The sequence below is a fragment of the Salminus brasiliensis genome, chromosome 22, assembly GCF_030463535.1.
Source record: "Salminus brasiliensis chromosome 22, fSalBra1.hap2, whole genome shotgun sequence".
Taxonomy (NCBI): domain Eukaryota; kingdom Metazoa; phylum Chordata; class Actinopteri; order Characiformes; family Bryconidae; genus Salminus; species Salminus brasiliensis.
In genome coordinates this window covers 2,361,455-2,382,743 of record NC_132899.1, presented here as the reverse complement: position 1 = coordinate 2,382,743, position 21,289 = coordinate 2,361,455, and the positions used below count along the sequence as shown (strand labels likewise).

The 21,289-nt window shown below is 41.1% G+C and overlaps 1 pseudogene; it reads left to right on the top strand.

Annotated features, from left to right (window-relative positions):
* The first annotated feature begins 5,565 nt into the window (after window positions 1-5,565).
* Window positions 5,566-21,289, top strand: part of LOC140543650 (disks large homolog 5-like) — a 48,591-nt pseudogene continuing 32,867 nt past the window's right edge.

Here is a 21,289-nt window from a genome sequence, read left to right as displayed (position 1 = left end):
ATTAATTAGACAAAGATTAGAAGTCCTAGTCTGAATGAAGGGAAGCTGTAATTGTGTAACATTAAGAAATAGAATATTACAGTTAGAATAACTTCAAATATTATTTGTATTATTTATTATTAATAATAAGTTATAATAAGTATATAATATAATAAATATTAGTTATAATAAGATAAAAAGTGAAGGGAAGCAGACGTCTGAAGCACTACTAAAAGCTCCTCACAGAAAGTTCTTCACCTAATGGTGATGAAGACGCTGCCTGATGCCTGAGACACTGTTCTACCAGAGTTCTGAGAAGAGCTCAGCTCTAGAACCTGCTTTTAGAACCAGATCATTAAAATGGTGGAGGGATACATGCTGCAGGGTGTAGTGCAGCTACAGAAAGTAGTCCCTAAAGAAAACTACATTAGTGGAGATTCTCTATTCACTATTTTACCTTCATCATCATCATCATCATCACTCCATATAAAACTCATGTAGCTTCACTGGCGGGTTTAGGTAGTGAGTAATATTGGCACTAAGCTGTGGAGCAGGGCAGCTGTTGGAGCAATGGACCTCCATCCAGCTAACACTGCACATAAGAAATGCTGGAGGAGCACATGCACGTCTGCAAACTTTTGGACATGTTAATGTGCACCATTAGGGGGTGCAGTGTTTAAAAATGCATGTAAAAGATGTGTGTGTATCTGTGTGTGTATGTGTGTGTGTGTGTGTGTGTGTGTGTAAGTGTATGAACACAAATGACTTATATAAAACACGGCCTATATAAACACACACACCTCTCCTCCGGGAGACGGGTTGTTGTGCTGTGTTCTGATTGGTGCAGGGCAGACGTGTGTGTGTGTGTGTGTGTGTGTGTGTGTGTGTGTGTGTGTGTGTGTGTGTGTGTAGTCCTGGTGTGTATGGATTTTATAGAGCAGAATAACGACACGTGTGACGCTGTTGTTTATGAAAGATGCACAACCTGAACCTGAGCTGTGATATGCCCTTAACCGCCCCCAGCTCTCTCCTGGAGGAAGACCAGTATTCCCAGTTTCCCTTTCAGCCCCTAGTTTATCTGACCAGTCCTTCATTAAAGTAGGTCAGATGAGCTGCCGCTGGAACTGAACTCATCTGTCTGGAGTTCATGGAGAAGATCAGCCCCCGAACCTGAGCTCTTCTCACCCCCATCTCAATCATTACTGACCAACAGCACCACTGACCACTGACGTTCTGTTTATTTGGTTTAATTCTAATGTTATATAGAGTTAATTACAGTTAGACACTCTCACTGACCACTGACTTTCTGTTTATTTGGGTTTATTCTAATGTTATATAGAGTTAATTACAGGTAGACGCTCTCACTGACTGCTGACTTTATGTTTATTTGGGTTTATTCTAATGTTATATAGAGTTAATTACAGGTAGACACTCTCACTGACCACTGACTTTATGTTTATTTGGTTTAATTCTAATGTTATATAGAGTTAATTACAAGTAGACACACTCACTGACCACTGACTTTCTGTTTATTTGGTTTAATTCTAATGTTAAATAGAGTTAATTACAGGTAGACAATTTCACTGACCACTGACTTTATGTTTATTTGGGTTTATTCTAATGTTATATAGAGTTAATTACAGGTAGACACTCACTGACCACTGACTTTCTGTTTATTTGGGTTTATTCTAATGTTATATAGAGTTAATTACAGGTAGACACCCACTGACCACTGACTTTAAGTTTATTTGGGTTTATTCTAATGGTATATAGAGTTAATTGCAGGTAGACACCCACTGACCACTGACTTTATGTTTATTTGGGTTTATTCTAATGGTATATAGAGTTAATTACAGGTAGACGCTCTCACTGACCTCAGACTTTATGATTATTTGGTTTAATTCTAATGTTATATAGAGTTAATTACAGTTAGACACTCTCACTGACCACTGACTTTATGTTTATTTGGGTTTATTCTAATGTTATATAGAGTTAATTACAGGTAGACACCCACTGCCCACTGACTTTATGTTTATTTGGGTTTATTCTAATGTTATATAGAGTTAATTACAGGTAGACACTCTCACTGACCACTGACTTTGTTTATTTGGGTTTATTCTAATGTTATATAGAGTTAATTACAGGTAGACACTCTCACTGACCACTGACTTTAAGTTTATTTGGGTTTATTCTAATGTTATATAGAGTTAATTACAAGTAGACACACTCACTGACCACTGACTTTCTGTTTATTTGGTTTAATTCTAATGTTAAATAGAGTTAATTACAGGTAGACAATTTCACTGACCACTGACTTTATGTTTATTTGGGTTTATTCTAATGTTATATAGAGTTAATTACAGGTAGACACTCACTGACCACTGACTTTCTGTTTATTTGGGTTTATTCTAATGTTATATAGAGTTAATTGCAGGTAGACACTCTCACTGACCACTGACTTTATGTTTATTTGGGTTTATTCTAATGTTATATAGAGTTAATTACAGGTTGACACTCTCACCACTGACTTTCTGTTTATTTGGGTTTATTCTAATGTTATATAGAGTTAATTACAGGTAGACACTCTCACTGACCACTGACTTTATTTAATTGGTTTATTCTAATGTTATATAGAGTTAATTACAGGTAGACACTCTCACTGACCACTGACTTTCTGTTTATTTGGGTTTATTCTAATGTTATATAGAGTTAATTGCAGGTAGACACTCTCACTGACCACTGACTTTATTTAATTGGGGTTTATTCTAATGTTATATAGAGTTAATTACAGGTAGACACTCTCACTGACCACTGACTTTATGTTTATTTGGGTTTATTCTAATGTTATATAGAGTTAATTACAGGTTGACACTCTCACTGACCACTGACTTTCTGTTTATTTGGGTTTATTCTAATGTTATATAGAGTTAATTACAGGTAGACACTCTCACTAACCACTGACTTTATGTTTATTTGGGTTTATTCTAATGTTATATAGAGTTAATTACAGGTAGACACCCTCACTGACCACTGACTTTCTGTTTATTTGGGTTTATTCTAATGTTATATAGAGTTAATTACAGGTAGACACTCTCACTGACCACTGACTTTATGTTTATTTGGGTTTAATTCTAATGTTATATAGAGTTAATTACAGGTTGACACTCTCACTGACCACTGACTTTCTGTTTATTTGGGTTTATTCTAATGTTATATAGAGTTAATTACAGGTAGACACCCTCACTGACCACTGACTTTCTGTTTATTTGGGTTTATTCTAATGTTATATAGAGTTAATTACAGGTAGACTCTCTCACTGACCACTGACTTTATGTTTATTTGGGTTTAATTCTAATGTTATATAGAGTTAATTACAGGTTGACACTCTCACTGACCACTGACTTTCTGTTTATTTGGGTTTATTCTAATGTTATATAGAGTTAATTACAGGTAGACACTCTCTCTGACCACTGACTTTATTTAATTGGTTTATTCTAATGTTATATAGAGTTAATTACAGGTAGACACTCTCACTGACCACTGACTTTCTGTTTATTTGGGTTTATTCTAATGTTATATAGAGTTAATTGCAGGTAGACACTCTCACTGACCCCTGACTTTATTTAATTGGGGTTTATTCTAATGTTATATAGAGTTAATTACAGATAGACACTCTCACTGACCACTGACTTTCTGTTTATTTGGGTTTATTCTAATGTTATATAGAGTTAATTACAGGTAGACACTCTCACTGACCACTGACTTTATGTTTATTTGGGTTTATTCTAATGTTATATAGAGTTAATTACAGGTAGACACTCTCACTGACCACTGACTTTCTGTTTATTTGGTTTAATTCTAATGTTATATAGAGTTAATTACAGATAGACACTCTCACTGACCACTGACTTTAAGTTTATTTGGGTTTATTCTAATGTTATATAGAGTTAATTGCAGGTAGACACTCTCACTGACCACTGACTTTATGTTTATTTGGGTTTATGCTAATGTTATATAGAGTTAATTACAGGTAGACACTCTAACTGACCACTGACTTTAAGTTTATTTGGGTTTATTCTAATGTTATATAGAGTTAATTACAGGTAGACACTCTCACTGACCACTGACTTTCTGTTTATTTGGGTTTATTCTAATGTTATATAGAGTTAATTACAGGTAGACACTCTCACTGACCACTGACTTTATGTTTATTTGGGTTTATTCTAATGGTATATAGAGTTAATTACAGGCAGACGCTCTCACTGACCACTGACTTTATGTTTATTTGGGTTGATTCTAATGTTATATAGAGTTAATTACAGGTAGACGCTCTCACTGCCCACTGACTTTCTGTTTATTTGGGTTTATTCTAATGTTATATAGAGTTAATTACAGGTAGACACTCTCACTGACCACTGACTTTCTGTTTATTTGGGTTTATTCAAATGTTATATAGAGTTAATTACAGGTAGACCAAGTGGTAGGATTGTTTCATATATATATATAAATACATACAGAATTGAGATATGTATTTATGTATCTTTGATGTCATGTAAAAAGGGATATATTGTAAACATGCAAAAAGTTGAATCTTCAAAACAGCAACTCTGACCAGATCATTTTGGAGTGTTTCTATTGGTCCATTTATCCTGAAATTCTGATCCAGTATAAAGAACAACTGCCAGATTCACATTATGTAGAAAAGTGAAAGTGAAAGACAAGTTTTATATAATATACATATTATAAAACAAATTTATTAGGTATAAATATATAAATATACATAATTGTGATTACAAAAACAAAACAAAGTATGTGCTCGAGTTCCCCCTGCTGAGGAACCTCTTAGAACCTCTTAGAACCTCCATCATCTACATTCCTAAGCATAAAGCTGCCAATGTATTATATAATATACATATTACAGAAGGAATTTATTAGGTATAGAAGATAAGCTGTTTATTATTGTGCTGAGGAAGGTTCGGAATTTCACACTGTAATTTAAATAAAACAGGACTGGAGTTAAAACTATGAAAGTACACAATTCAACAAATCAGCAAACAGCATTTAATATCAATATTATTACAGTTATTAACTAATAAATGCATGCGAATTAATTCATTAAATAATAAATAGTGTAATTAATGAAAATTCATCTATATAATATATATGTATTATTCACTCACACATCTAAACACATTTATTCATACAAAAAATACAAATACTATAATAATAATATTAATAATAATTTCATTTCTAAACATAAAAATTGATTTAAGTTAAATTTATATTGAAAAAAAGTAACAAAGTACATCTAAACACATTTATTCATACAAAAAATACAAATACTATAAAAATAATAATAATTTCATTTCATTTCTAAACATAAAAATTGATTTAAGTTAAATTTATATTGAAAAAAAGTCAACAAAAGTAACAAAGTAAACTTTTTAAACGTCGTATCGCTCCGCCCATTTTGCCTAAATTTGGCGTTTACCCTAAAGCCCCGCCCCTTTTGCCTTACTTGGTCACGGCTCTAAGTTCTGATTGGCGGTGGGCTTCGGCCGCTGATTGGCTGAGACATGGCGGAGCGCCCACAGGCTTTCTGGGCAACACTTGGGAGAGTGACACGACTTTAGTGAAAAAGTGTAAAAACTCGGTGTTTTCGGCGATGTTGTAGCGCAGAGAGGCGGATTGGGCTGTAGTGGAGGAGTCGGGTCGTGTTCTGAGGGGGAAAAGCGGCACAATGTGAAGATTTGGGGAAGAGAGAAGCGGCCGTGTGTTCCTTTGCTGCTCGGCTGAGCGGCGCAGTGTTGGGTAACAAATATGGCCTCTGGAGTTGGTGGAGCTGCGAGATGGAGAGCTGCTGTTCTCTGGCTTTCAGGGCTGCAGTTCGTCTTCTAGACCCACCTGGAGGAAGGTTCTGGAGGGAGGTTCGGTCGGCGGGGTTGGAGCAGATATGGATCCGAAGCAGAAGGAGCTGATGGAGGAGTGGAACCACAGACTGGTGGAGGGGGAGCAGGTCGTGGACAGAGGTGAGGAGAAGTGGGGTGAAGCCAGAACCAGCCATGTGATGGATTCATTACTTAGTAAAGTACTAAAATCCTACAGAAACAAAGTATGGGCTCGAGTTCCCCCTGCTGAGGAACCTCTTAGAACCTTTTAGAACCTCTTAGAACCTTTTAGAACCTCTTAGAACCTCCATCAGCTACATTCCTAAGCATAAAGCTGCCACAGAACCTAGCTACGTGTCTAAGGAACCTCTCTGGCTTTATTATTTTTGGGCTTTCTCTGTTATAAAAGAGGTGAGTTGTGATCTTTAAGTTTAAAGAACCTGCATTAGTGTAAAGGTTCTGTAGCTGTATCAGGGGAACCCGTTTTTAGTAAAGGGTTCTTTAGTAAAGACTGGTTCTGTAGAGATCTCTGCCTGGTTATGGATTATGTCACATTTAACAAGTAATTCCATACGACACCAAATGGGTTCCACCTTAAACTGCTATGTAGAACCACTGTGTTTTTACTGTTCTTTAAGGAACCATCTGCTATTTACACATTCAAATGGTTCTTTGAGCTGGAATGGTTCTGTACAGAATTGTTTATGGTAAAGTAAACAGTCTGGTAAATCCGAACAAACTCTATTAATCCAGTTCAGTTCTACACCAGCTTTCTCATCACGTGTCCAAATACTTATGACCAGTGATAAGAGGCAGCTGTGTCAAACACTGTCCGTTTATTTTACACCACCAATCTACAGTACGCTCCTGACTGACCCACCATCACATCTACAGTACACTCCTGACCCACCATCACATCTACAGTACGCTCCTGACTGACCCACCATCACATCTACAGTACACTCCTGACTGACCCACCATCACATCTACAGTGCGCTCCTGACTGACCCACCATCACATCTACAGTACACTCCTGACTGACCCACCATCACATCTACAGTACGCTCCTGACTGACCCACCATCACATCTACAGTACACTCCTGACTGACCCACCATCACATCTACAGTGCGCTCCTGACTGACCCACCATCACATCTACAGTACGCTCCTGACTGACCCACCATCACATCTACAGTACACTCCTGACTGACCCACCATCACATCTACAGTACGCTCCTGACTGACCCACCATCACATCTACAGTACACTCCTGACTGACCCACCATCACATCTACAGTACGCTCCTGACTGACCCACCACCACATCTACAGTACGCTCCTGACTGACCCACCATCACATCTACAGTGCGCTCCTGACTGACCTACCATCACATCTACAGTACGCTCCTGACTGACCCACCATCACATCTACAGTATACTCCTGACTGACCCACCATCACATCTACAGTATACTCCTGACCCACCACCACATCTACAGTGCGCTCCTGACTGACCCACCATCACATCTACAGTGCGCTCCTGACTGACCCACCATCACATCTACAGTGCGCTCCTGACTGACCCACCATCACATCTACAGTGCGCTCCTGACTGACCCACCATCACATCTACAGTACACTCCTGACTGACCCACCATCACATCTACAGTACGCTCCTGACCCACCATCACATCTACAGTACGCTCCTGACCCACCATCACATCTACAGTACGCTCCTGACTGACCCACCATCACATCTACAGTGCACTCCTGACCCACCATCACATCTACAGTACGCTCCTGACTGACCCACCATCACATCTACAGTACACTCCTGACCCACCATCACATCTACAGTACGCTCCAGACTGACTGACCCACCATCACATCTACAGTACACTCCTGACTGTGTTTACTTCTCTCATTGTTTACTCTGGGGGTCTTTGTTACAGTAGCAGTGTGAAACTACCTCCACCATGTTTGGAAGATGTGCCTTAGCCTTAGTTTGTGCTGTATAGTAGGGGTCAATACCACCCAGCTGCACTGTAAATTATAATATATCAGGGTTAAGTGTAATAGCACAGTAACGTGATTAATAACCAGATCAAGCAAAACTGAAATAAATACATAATAAATGTAAATTATATTAAATGAATCAACACAGGCTGTTTTTAATAATAATAAAAATAATTAATTAATAAAATAGTCTTTTATATGATCTCAATCTCTACAATAGTAATAATAATCTATTTTCAATAATATTTAAAATAATAATAATAAAATAAGCTTCTACTACTACTAAAATATATTTTCTAGAGCTATGTTTTAATAATTCAGTTAATTTTCTATAAAATAAAGTAATAGACTATAATATGTAAATCTTATTTTAAGTATATTATTACTTAAAATGTGAATATGTATTATAGTCTGTTATATTATTTGTATTTTACATATATTTTATCAGTATTAGCTTTTAATATTCTATTATTATATATAGTTTATAACAACAACAATAAATAACAATAATAATAATAATAATACATTATTAACAAGCCATGGGTGGTTCTTCCCACTGTTAGATAGGTGGTCATAATGTTCTGATATGACTGTTATGTATTACTATGTAGTGTGTGATTGAGATGCAGCCTTAGTTTGCTGAATCAGGAGTATTGGTGGAGTGCATGGATCTGAGGTGAGGAACCGAGACCTGGGGTCCAGCCTGTACAGTTGCTGACGTTCCTGCTCTAGCACAGCACCCAAACCTGCTAATTAGCCCATAGGTTGAATCAGGTGGGCTTGAGCAGGACAGTCACCACACTGTGAAGACATCTGGTCCTCCACAGGCAGATGTATTGATCGTTTGAGTTTACAGCAGTGTGTGATTGGACGCCGGTTAAATACGCTCACTTCACTCGGACCCAAACTGAGACCCTCCCTAAAGCCCACAGACTTGTCACGGTGAGCTCTGATGGCTTTAATGTCCCGCCGTGACTCACGGGTTTGGGCTTGGGCCTCTCTAACACGCCTGATTCACCTCACCAGGTCAGATGTGATCCAGCAGGAGAACACAGCTGATCCTCAGAGATCCGCTCAGGACGGGCGCTGAACACCACCATACTGGAGGCTACTCTCAGGAATGTACTGGTTTGCGGCTCTGCAGAAGCGACATCTGGCGCATTAATTGTGGTCAACCGACTGAACATACCGAGAGTGAGGGGGGCAGTGGGGTTTAGTGTGGGGGGGGTGAACATGCAGAGATGATCTGGAGCAGGACGTTTGCGCCAGACCACGCTCAAGATTTAACAACAACCCAGAAATACACTATATGTCCATATACACGCAGTTTATCTAGTCCCTGTAGAGGAGAAGTACTGCCAATAGAATAGGACTCTCTGGAGCAGATCAACATCATGACCCTATTGGCTCCATGCTGCCTAATAATGCCAGGTGTGGGCTAGAGGGGTATAAAGCCCCCCAGCATTGAGGAGCTGTGGAGCAGTGGAGGAACTGTGTTCTCTGGAATGATGGTGGTGGAGCTCCATCCAGTACTTTTGAATGGGATGAGTTGGGGATGATGAGGTGGGGTGGTGATCATCTTCATGATCACACATCCTGATGTCACAAACACTCTTGTTGCTGAGTGCAATTAAATCCTCACAGCAATGTTCATCCAAAACTAGTAGAAAACCTTCTTCACTGGACAGTAGAGACAGTTACTCCAACACGACTCTTTTTAATACCCTTGATTTAAGGAGAGACCATGAAGGAGCTGGTGTCCCAATACTTTTGTCCATGCAGAGTGGCCGGGTGATGCCACAGCATTGGTGTATGTTGGTGGCTGGGCAAAGTAACACCGGCAGTGCTAATGATGACCATCAGTAACCATTTAGATGAAGCTTAGTGGTCATTCGGAGCGTCACATGTCCAGAAACATATGGAGCAGATAGACTGTCCCAGTTGTGTCCGACAGCTCCAGGGCCTTTCGATATGTCTGCCCTATGACCGAGGTCTCATTGATGGAGCTCATCAGCAGTGCTAATTGACCGCCATTAAGCCCATAGCTCAATACCAGCCAGCCAGCCAGACTCCTTAGTTACTGTTGCTATGTTCATCACCTGTACCTCAGGCTACCTGCTAGCTTTAGAGATGGAAAACTCTCCATTCGGCTGGATGTCGGCAGATTTTCAGCCTAAAAGCAGCTGTGTTTCCACCCGGAGCTCCACAGTGCCGTCCTGCAGGGGGCGTCGTGGTCTGTCTCTCAGCTGGAGTTCCACAGTGTTGTTGAAATGTGGGTGAATCCAAACAGTGAAGTTCATTTCATCTTCAGAGATGGTGCTCAACACTCCCGAAGCCCTGCATGATGATGCATTATTAGGGATGCACCGATCCGATATTAGGATTGGGTATCGGTCCCGATATTAACAAAATTAGCTGGGTCGGGTATCGGATAATTAGGCCGGTCCGTGGAACCGATCCCTTCACTTTAATTTGTTGGTGTGAGACTGAACTAAATGTGCAAATAAATAAACAACAAATGGCAGTTTAGTGCATTTATATCTGTATTAATTTCTTATATTATATAAAGTAATTTTTAGGTCAATCCTGATGCCTCAGACTAGTATCGGGTATCGACGATATGCAAAGTTTAGGTATCGGTATCTGTATTGGAAATGAAAAAGCCGTATCGGTGCATCCCTATGCAATACCAGGTTTGCTTGGAGATGTGAGTGTGGCATCCAACCCCATCCACTATCGTTATCGGCAATCAGTTGATCAGTGATGAGTATCGGTCCATCTCTACACGAATATATTTAACACACTGTTTTGTTGGCAAGTGGGACCCTGTTCAATCAGACTAATTCAGAATGGTTAGCAGCTAAGCTAAAAGCTAAGCTTGTTAATTTACTGATTACCTGCTTCTTACTTTGTTAATTTGCTCAGATGAAGAGCTCTGTGAAGTTGTCTGTCGTTCGACTTTGTTCAGTTTACGTCTGAATTTAATCCAAAGTGGGTTTTTTTCCCAATAATTATTATTATTAGTTTTTTTTTTTATAAACTTTGGGTTCGAAATAAAAACATACATCCGCCTCTGGATGAGTTGAACTGTAGAACGGATCAGTTCCAGCTTTTCACTTTATGAAAAAGAGCTTTTATTTATTTAGGCTGTAAAAGCTGGTTGTTTGATTAGTGGACGCTGGACGCTGTGGATTGCGTGTTAACAGATGGTCAGTGATAGCTGTGGGCTGTAAAGTAGGAGGTAATCGAGTAAATAGAGCAGGAGGAGTTGTCTGTAGCTCTTGGCTGACTAATTTGTCATGGATGAATTAGTGAATAAACAGTTGATAAACAATAAATGTGATGCTCACACTCTATAGCTGCACTTTCACATATCAGTATTAACATTTTTTTTAATGTAGCACTGTTAATTGAGTCCAGCCTGATGGAAGGAAAAGTAGATTATAACAACATTAGTATCCCGTATGAAGCTCTAATATCATTAGTATCCAGTATGAAGCTCTAATAACATTAGTATTCAGTATGAAGCTCTAATATCATTAGTATTCAGTATGAAGCTCTAATAACATTAATATCCAGTATGAAGCTCTAATAGCATTAATATCCAGTATGAAGCTCTAATAGCATTAATATCCAGTATGAAGCTCTAATGACGTTAGTGTCCGGTATGAAGCTCTAATGACGTTAGTATCCGGTATGAAGCTCTAATGACGTTAGGATCCGGTATGAAGCTCTAATGACGTTAGGATCCGGTATGACGCTCTAATGACGTTAGGATCCGGTATGAAGCTCTAATGACGTTAGGATCCGGTATGAAGCTCTAATGACGGAAGGATCCGGTATGAAGCTCTAATGACGGAAGGATCCGGTATGAAGCTCTAATGACGTTAGGATCCGGTATGACGCTCTAATGACGGAAGGATCCGGTATGAAGCTCTAATGACGGAAGGATCCGGTATGAAGCTCTAATGACGTTAGGATCCGGTATGACGCTCTAATGACGTTAGGATCCGGTATGAAGCTCTAATGACGTTAGGATCCGGTATGAAGCTCTAATGACGTTAGGATCCGGTATGAAGCTCTAATGACGGAAGGATCCGGTATGAAGCTCTAATGACGTTAGGATCCGGTATGACGCTCTAATGACGTTAGGATCCGGTATGAAGCTCTAATGACGTTAGGATCCGGTATGAAGCTCCTAATGATGTTAGGATCCGGTATGAAGTTTCTCGTACAGCTCACAGGTGTGCTGCTGAGTTTGAAGGGTGATGTCAGTTTCAGCTGCAGGTTGCTGGAGGAGGATCAGATGGTAGCTTGTGGTTTAATGGCAGGTGTTTGCTCAGGAACTGTGTACATAGAAACTGCTGTAGTGACCAATAGAGAAGATTAAAGGTCCAACAACCTGGACCTGCAGAGAGTCCACAGCACTGTCTCTCTCTCTCTCTCTATCTACACCATGATTATTATATTATGATTATGATCAGAGCAGTCCAACAGTTTAGAAGGTTTGGTATTTTCTATCAATAATTAATAAATAGTTCTGATCAGAGGAGGACGGGTCGGGTCCCCCTTGTGAGTCTTGGTTCCTCCCAAGGTTTCTTCCTCCAGCTCTGAGGGAGGTTCTCCTTGCCACTGTCGTCGTTGGGGCTCACTGGGGGTCTTTGATCCTTCATCTCTTTTTACGTTATTTTTTTGTCTCTGTCTTTTACTAATTACTTATTATGTAAAGCTGCTTTGTGACGACAACAGTTATAAAAAGCTGTACAAATAAATTTGACTTGACTTGAAGGGAGAACGCAGGTGAAAATGGCTGAATTTAGAAACGTTGAAGACGTTGATGCCCTGAAGAGCTATTTATTTTTATTGTGACGGTTTTAATCATACCTTAGCCCTAGTTACAGGAAAGTGTAACTGTAAAGATCTTTGGCTTCATATTTGGGTTGTGCTTTTGATCCTGTTCCTAAATTAATATTCAGAAAGTTCCTGTTTGTCTTTACTGTTGTATGTGGTGGTGGTGGTGCTGATGGTGGTGCTGCTGGTGGTGGTGGTGGCGATGGTTATGGTTTTAATTTTGCTGTACGACTAACTGCAGTCATGTTGAGGATAAAAACGGGTTAGCGTAGTTACTGTTAGTCATAATTGTTCTAATTAGAGCTGGGCGATATGGAAAAATGTAATATCACAATATTTTAAGACAATATTTATCACAATACATGTAATCACAGATTCTTAGATTCTTATAAGCTACTATCAGATCCTCTCTGTACTGAATACAGTGATTTATACTCTACATCTGCTGCTCTTCATCTAATGAACCCTTCAGTCTAATTACACTGTTAGTAATGAACCCTGCAGCTGATCAGTGTTTATTAAGCAGTAATAACAGCCTCCTCCATATGATTAGAGAAGCTTACTGTTATCACCATAACAACATTTATCACCATATGATAAAATATCGTCATATTGCCCAGCTTTAGTTATAATGATGATGATGATGATGATCATTACCGTGGTGGCGCTGATGGTTGATAAAGTGATGGGCGTGATGGTTATCATTACAGTGATGATGATAACAGTGAGATTGGTTATTGTGACTGTGATTATTGGTATGAAGGGGATGGTTGTAGTGGCTATTGAAATCTGCTAGTGGTTGTTGGTATGATGGTGATGCTGTTTTTTATCACATTTTTATCTGGACTGCTATTGCATTTGTTTATTGTAATGAACGTAACACTGTGATAATTGTAGTGCTGAGTATATGTTGTATGGGTTGCTGTATTGTGATAAGTTTGCGATGCATTATAATGATGATTGTTATAGTGATTATTGCAGAGGATTATACTGGTGATTATGGTGATTGATAAACTGTTGACTGTTATTGGAGTAGTGATGATACAGTGATTGGCTGTACATCTGTGATAATGGTGATTTGTGATTATATTAGTGTTGATAAACGTTGTTGGTAAGTTACTGTGATGGTGGTTATAGTGATGAGTGTTATGAAAAGTCACTGTAGTGATGATGGTTATAGTGGTAATGACAAATCATAAATGTGATACATTATTGTAGTGACTATGGTGATTGGATTGTAGTGGTGATTATTGTAATGTTACTGTTGTGAAATTGTAGTGGTACTTATTGTGATGAAGTTACCTTACCATTGAAATGGTTACAGTGGTGATTGTGGTGATATGTTGATGTGGTGATGATGGCTATAGTGATGACTGTAATGATAACTAACTGGTGGTGATGATGGCTATAGTGATGACTGTAATGATAACTAACTGGTGGTGATGATGGCTGTAGTGATGACTGTAATGATAACTAACTGGTGGTGACGATGGCTGTAGTGATGACTGTAATGATAACTAACTGGTGGTGATGATGGCTGTAGTGATGACTGTAATGATAACTAACTGGTGGTGATGATGGCTGTAGTGATGACTGTAATGATAACTAACTGGTGGTGATGATTGCTGTAGTGATGACTGTAATGATAACTAACTGGTGGTGATGATTGCTATAGTGATGACTGTAATGATAACTAACTGGTGGTGACGATGGCTGTAGTGATGACTGTAATGATAACTAACTGGTGGTGACGATGGCTGTAGTGATGACTGTAATGATAACTAACTGGTGGTGACGATGGCTGTAGTGATGACTGTAATGATAACTAACTGGTGGTGACGATGGCTGTAGTGATGACTGTAATGATAACTAACTGGTGGTGATGATGGCTGTAGTGATGACTGTAATGATAACTAACTGGTGGTGATGATGGCTGTAGTGATGACTGTAATGATGACTGTAATGATAACTAACTGGTGGTGATGATGGCTGTAGTGATGACTAATGATAACTAACTGGTGGTGATGATGGCTATAGTGATGACTGTAATGATAACTAACTGGTGGTGATGATGGCTGTAGTGATGACTGTAATGATAACTAACTGCTGGTGATGATGGCTGTAGTGATGATTATTGTGTTAAGTTACTAAAGTAATGGGTTTTGGTAATTATAGTGATATGTTACTGTAGTGATGCTTATAGTGATCATCACTTATCGTGGTGGTGGTGATTATAGTGATGGGTTGCTGTATTGTGATAAGTTTGCGATGCATTATAATGATGATTGTTATAGTGATTATTGCAGAGGATTATACTGGTGATTATGGTGATTGATAAACTGTTGATTGTTATTGGAGTAGTGATGATACAGTGATTGGCTGTACATCTGTGATAATGGTGATTTGTGATTATATTAGTGTTGATAAACGTTGGTGTAGTGATATATTTTGTGATAAATATGGACGTAATGTTGATTATCTGTGTGTGTGTGTGTGTGTGTCTCTCTCCTCAGGGTCTACGTACAGCGTGCTCTCCACCATGCCCTCCGACTCAGAGAGCAGCAGCTCCCTCAGCAGCCTCGGTGAGTGTGTGAATGTGTGTGTGAGACACATGACCTGGTGTGTGTGGCCTGAGAACCTGTGTGTATCACATGAATGTTACAAGGCATTATAGAGCATTACAGAGCGCCCCCTACACTTCCTGTAGTGTATTACAGTCTGTCAGAATGAGCGTGTGGATCATATGAACATTATAGAGCATTATAGAGCGCCCCCTACGCTTCCTGTAGTGTACTACAGTCTGTCAGAATAAGCGTGTGGATCATATGAACATTATAGAGCATTATAGAGCGCTCCCTACGCTTCCTGTAGTGTACTACAGTCTGTCAGAATGAGCGTGTGGATCATATGAACATTATAGAGCATTATAGAGCGCCCCCTACGCTTCCTGTAGTGTATTACAGTCTGTCAGAATGAGCGTGTGGATCATATGAACATTATAGAGCATCATAGAGCGCCCCCTATGCTTCCTGTAGTGTATTACAGTCTGTCAGAATGAGCGTGTGGATCATATGAACATTATAGAGCGTTACAGAGCGCCCCCTACGCTTCCTGTAGTGTATTATAGTCTGTCAGAATGAGCGTGTGGATCATATGAACATTATAGAGCATCATAGAGCGCCCCCTATGCTTCCTGTAGTGTATTACAGTCTGTCAGAATGAGCGTGTGGATCATATGAACATTATAGAGCATTATAGAGCGCTCCCTACGCTTCCTGTAGTGTACTACAGTCTGTCAGAATGAGCGTGTGGATCATATGAACATTATAGAGCATTATAGAGCGCCCCCTACGCTTCCTGTAGTGTATTACAGTCTGTCAGAATGAGCGTGTGGATCATATGAACATTATAGAGCATTATAGAGCGTCCCCTACGCTTCCTGTAGTGTATTACAGTCTGTCAGAATGAGCGTGTGGATCATATGAGCATTATGGCTTAATCATCTTTATGGAACTTAAAAGCAGAGAAATCTAGCACCGACACAGACAGCCCAGACGGGCCGGGGACATGTGAGTGGTCCTTATGCCGTCCTGCACAGTCATCTCCATTAGTCTCTAAAAAGAGAAAGTGTGGTTTTGTCCACTCTAAAGTGAGGCGGGTGACCACTGACCCAGATAAAGCCATTGTTTATTCATAGCGTCCATGAAAGACACTAAAACACTGAGAGTCTCTCGGAGTGATCTGAGGAGATGCAGAACCCGCAGAACCTTCCTGAAGATGAGCGTGAATCAGTAGTGGCAGAAAGCTTTCCTCTGCTGCAGGACTAGAGCTCCTGTACATAAAGAAAGCAGAACAGAAATAGTGCCGCCGGACCGAGCAGGGTCCATACACTGTCCAGAAGAGTGGAGTGAAAAGGCCCAAAGTTCTCTGATGGTGTGTCTAGAACGTTCTCCTCTGTTTACACCTCCTCGAGTGTTTGGGTGGCGTTATCAGACCAAATGGTTCTTGTATACTAATTGCAGTAAACTGCAGGATCAGCAGGGGGCGATTTGGCTTCTGTTTAATCACGCCTTTAAATAAAAATGCCTGTTGCACATATGTTTGGGTGGAGGACGATGGTGTTTGGGTGGAGGACGATGGTGTTTGGGTGGAGGACGATGGTGGTGTTTGTGTGGAGGACGATAATGTTTGGTTGGAGGACGATGGTGTTTGGGTGGAGGATGTTGTTGTTTGATAGTAGAGCCGGGAATAGTGATGTTTGGGTGGAGAATGATGTTGTTTGATTGGAGTATGATGGTGTTTGGAGAATAATGGTGTTTGATTGGAGAGCAAGGAGAGATGGTGTTTGGGTGGAGGATGATAGTGTTTGGGTGGAGAATAATGGTGTTTGATTGGAGAGCAATGGGAGATGGTGTTTGAATTGAGGATGGTGGTGTTTGATTGGAGGAGAATGGTGTTTGATTGGAGAGCAATGGGAGATGGTGTTTGAATTGAGGATGGTGGTGTTTGGGTGGAGGATGATGGTGTTTGATTGGGTGGAGGATGATGGTGTTTGATTGGAGAGCAAGGAGAGCTGGTGTTTGGGTGGAGGATGATGGTGTTTGGGTGGAGGATGATGGTGTTTGATTGGGTGGAGGATGATGGTGTTTGATTGGTGGAGGATGGCGTTTAATTGGAGGAGGATGGCGTTTGATTGGAGGAGGATGGCGTTTGATTGGTGGAGGATGGCGTTTGATTGGAGGAGGATGGCGTTTGATTGGTGGAGGATGGCGTTTGATTGGTGGAGGATGGCGTTTGATTGGAGGATGATGGCGTTTGATTGGAGGAGGATGGCGTTTGATTGGTGGAGGATGGCGTTTAATTGGAGGAGGATGGCGTTTGATTGTATTGGGTTGGAGGCTGTTGGTGTTGGGTTGGAGGATGTTGGTGTTGGGTTGGAGGATGTTGGTGTTGGGTTGGAGGCTGTTGGTGTTGGGTTGGAGGATGTGGGGTGTTTGGGAGGTTGTTGGGAGGAGACTGCAGTAATGGTCACACCAACCCGCCCCAGCGTTCCCTGAATGAAATCTGAGGAGCTGTGTGTGTGTTTCTGAATGCAGCATCATCGCCCCCTCCTGCCCATGTGGAGAAGCGCATGGTGAGCGAGAAGCTGGACTCTGTGGTCCTGCAGTTGAGGCAGGTGACTCGCGAGAGAGATGAACTGCGCAAACGACTCGCCCTTTCCTCACCTGGAACCACCTTTGACGACTGCAGGTAACCAGAGCATGACACATGGGGTGGGGCTTGACACAAGGGGTGGGGCTTAATGGTGTAAGGGGAGTGGTCTGGATGTGGATAGATAGAACAGGGGGGTGGCAAGGGTTTAAAAAGGAGTGAGGTTTAAGGAGGTTTAGACGTGTAGAGGGACATCTGGAGTGGCCTGAAGTAGAGGGGTGGGGCTTTTGGTAGCAAGGGGTGGGCTTGAGGAACATCTGGAGTAGCTCAGGTTAGAGGGGTGGGGCTTTTGGAAGTAGAGGGTGGGTTTGGGGAACATCTGGAATAGCTGAGGTTAGAGGACTGGGGCTTTTGGTAGCAGAGGGTGGGCTTGAGTAGGTCTGGAATAGCTGAAATTAGAGGGGTGGGCTTTTGGGTGTAGAGGGTGGGGTTGAGGAACATCTGGAGTAGCTCAGGTTAGAGGGGTGGGGCTTTTGGAAGTAGAGGGTGGGTTTGGGGAACATCTGGAGTAGCTGAAAATAGAGGGGTGGGCTTTTGGGTGTAGAGGGTGGGCTTGAGGAACATCTAGGGTAGCAGAGGTTAGAGGGGTGGGGCTTTTGAAGGTAGAGGGTGGGCTTGAGGAACATTTTTTGGGTTTAGTCGATGTTTTGAGTGAGATTTGAAGGGGCTGGTATCAAATATTCATATCGTTGACTTTTAGCAGCGGAGACTTCGCTTGGCTTCTCCTCAGGGCTCATTCACCCTCGCTTGAGATGGTCTGAGCAGCTGCTCCGACCCGACAGCAACAGAAACCTCATATTACATCATTTTACCCCCCCCAGCTGACTTTGGTTCTACTTTCACTATATGGCCAAAAGTTTGTGGACACCGCTTCTACTGAATGCATTCAGCTACTTTAAGCTGTACCCATTGCTGACACAGATGTGTAAATGCACACACAGCTTGGCTAGTCCCTGTAGAGAAGAAGAACTGCCAATAGAATAGGACTCTCTGGACCATGAACCTTCTATTGGCACCATGCTGCCTAATGCCAGGCGTGGACTAGATGGGTATTTAAAGTGCCCCAGCACTGAGCAAGTGTCCCAATACTTTTGTCCATAAAGTGTATGTTCTTGAAGTCCTGTCATTTACTCATACAGTGTGTGTGTGTGTGTGTGTTTAAACGCAGACCCAGTGTAAAATCGGCCCATGATTACGAGCGCCTGAAGCTGCAGTGTATGAAGGCCATGGCAGATCTGCAGGCTCTACAGAACCAGCACACCCAGACGCTGAAGAAGTGTGAGGAGGCCATGAAGGAGGCAGACTTCTACCAGTGAGTACATCCCATAATCACGTCTATTAGAGATGACTGAAAGGATCCATGAAATCTCCCCTAGAACTAACCAGACTGTGCTCCTTTCTGATTGGCTGGCCTGAATTATATCACATTCCAAAAGCAGCCTGGGCTCCAACACTCCTCATAGCTTTAGTGAGAGTGGGCGGGGCTAAATCTGATAAAATATGCAGGTGTATGCAAAATCTGACCCCCACTCTCTCTCTCAGTACTCTGCATGGCCGAGTTTTGGACGAACAGGCCAGTTTGAGGGCGGAGCTTGACGCAGTTCGGCAGGACTACACGCAGCTGCTGCACACCTGCGACCACCTGCGCCGCGTGCACGACGACGACCAGCGGGAGGTGGCCGACCTGAGACTGCAGCAGCAGGTAGCCGACACACCTGCTTCAGCTACCTGGAGCTTAACCACACAGTATATCGTACACCCCCGTCCACTTTATCAGAAACCCCTCCATTGTAGCTCCACCCTGCTGGTGTACACTTGGGTGTTTCTGATATAGTGGCCAACCAGTGGAAGCACAATGTAGTGTTTCTAATAAAGTGGCCAGTGAGTGGAGGTTTAAGGTAGGTGTTTCTAATAAAGTGGCCAGTGAGTGGAGGTTTAAGGTAGGTGTTTCTAATAAAGTGGCCAGTGAGTGGAGGTTTAAGGTAGGTGTTTCTAATAAAGTGGCCAGTGAGTGGAGGTTTAAGGTAGGTGTTTCTAATGAAGTGGCCAGTGAGTGGGAGTTCACTGTAGGTGTTTCTAATAAAGTGGCCAGTGAGAAACGGTTTAAGGTAGGTGTTTCTAATAAAGTGGCCAGTAAGAAACGGTTTAAGGTAGGTGTTTCTAATAAAGTGGCCAGTGAGTAGAGGTTTAAGGTAGAGGTTTCTAATAAAGTGGCCAGTGAGTAGATGGTTAAGGTAGGTGTTTCTAATAAAGTGGCCAGTGAGTAGATGGTTAAGGTAGGTGTTTCTAATAAAGTGGCCAGTTTTAACTCAAATTTCATGGTCTCTCTCTCTCTTGGTCAGAAGGTCACTTAGTGGGCTGTTATTTGCTGCCATGAAGCTGCATCATCCTCTCTGACTGTGTGTTCCTCAGAAGAGTGTGTGTGTGTGTGTGTGTGTGTGTGTGTGTGTGTGTGTGAGAGAGAGAGAGAGAGAGTGTGAGTGAGTGAGTCACTGGCTTCAATCATGACAGTGACTCATGAGTTTAGGGGAATGGGTGACTACACCGTATCTCCTACAGATCACAGCGTTTGTGTGTGTGTGTGTGTGTGTGTGTGTGTGTGTGTGTGTGTGTGTGTGTGTGTGTGTGTGTTTGAGATGTGTGTTTCAGAAGATGTGGAGATCTCTGAAGGTCTCTGGTCTGTGAAACACATCCCTGACCCAGCGAGTCGCAGGATTGGCTGAGACTGTGCTGTGTTTATTATTTGTTTGTTTGTGTTTGTTGAGCCTGAAGGTGTGAAATTATGCCGAGCTCACGATGGTCAGATGGTGTTTATAGACTGGACCGTCTGACTCATTGTAGTTAGAGAGTGTGACTGAGGCTGAGGCTCTGTTGAACTCAAATGACCTCGTCCAGACCGTCCTTCAACCGAAAACACTACAGCTAACCTTTTACCCCCATAATGCAATTTTATTTATTTATTTTTTGGTTTATGGAGGCATTGCAGGTCCCCCCCCAAAATAAATAAATAAATAAATAAATATACTAAATAAATAAACTAAATAAACACATTTACGTAGGTTTATGGAGGCATTGCAGGTGTGTGTATGTGTGTATGTATATATATATATATATATATATGTACCTGCAATGCCTCTATAAACTGAAAAATAAATAACATTTTAATGATACAATATACATTTAAATATATTTTTAAAATATTTTTTAAATTTATTATACATTTTATTCACTTTTTACATTTTATACATTATTATATACACTCTCACACATGCATAAACATGTATACTTTTATCATATAATCATAACGTGAATCTGCCCGTTGTTCTTTATACTGGATCAGAATTT